We start from the raw sequence: 688 nt of genomic DNA on the forward strand, positions 1-688 counted from the left end.
AGACATCAAATAGCTCCTATTTTCTGTCCCCCTTCTGTCCCCTTTTCTGAGCATTCAGGTCTCTGGTGAGCTCAAAGGCAGGTGAAAACTAATCAGTTCTCAGCATGTTCTTGCTGTTAGAAGGATATTTTTCATCATGTTCCTCATTTCCTTGAACAAAGTGTTCCACCTGGCTTTATTCAGTAAAGATACCATCAATTACAAGTAATTAATAGGGCAAATCAGATAATGATCTGTGGGTTTTCTTTTTGAGAGGTAAGATGATTAAAATGTCTTTTGTAGTCTAATAATTCTGCATGTGGTGTACCTGACCTGAAGGAAGAGAAGAGTTTCTGAGGAAGAGAAAGTTGTTGTGGATGCTTTTTCATGTTGAACATTAGAGTTCAGAAGATCAAGATACAAATTGAGTGCCAGAATTCAACAAAAAATGTGTTCAAAATTGTCCTAATCGTTTATACCTTATGCAGGGGTGTATCTTTCACGTAATCTTGAAATTTGAAAGATGGCATTTTGAAGGGCTTAAAATAATTGGTCAAAGTGGCAATGAAATGGCAGTCCTTTCATCGTGCAACTCCTCCTCATGCAAGAGTATAAGGGAGAACAGATCCCATCTACTTAATTCTTTTTTAGGAACCTGCAAAGGTAAAACACTGTATTATCTGAAGAACAAATTCAGTTCACAAATAGC

Source organism: Mesitornis unicolor, unplaced genomic scaffold, assembly GCF_000695765.1.
Source record: "Mesitornis unicolor isolate BGI_N332 unplaced genomic scaffold, ASM69576v1 scaffold47267, whole genome shotgun sequence".
In the NCBI taxonomy this organism is placed as follows: Eukaryota; Metazoa; Chordata; class Aves; order Mesitornithiformes; family Mesitornithidae; genus Mesitornis; species Mesitornis unicolor.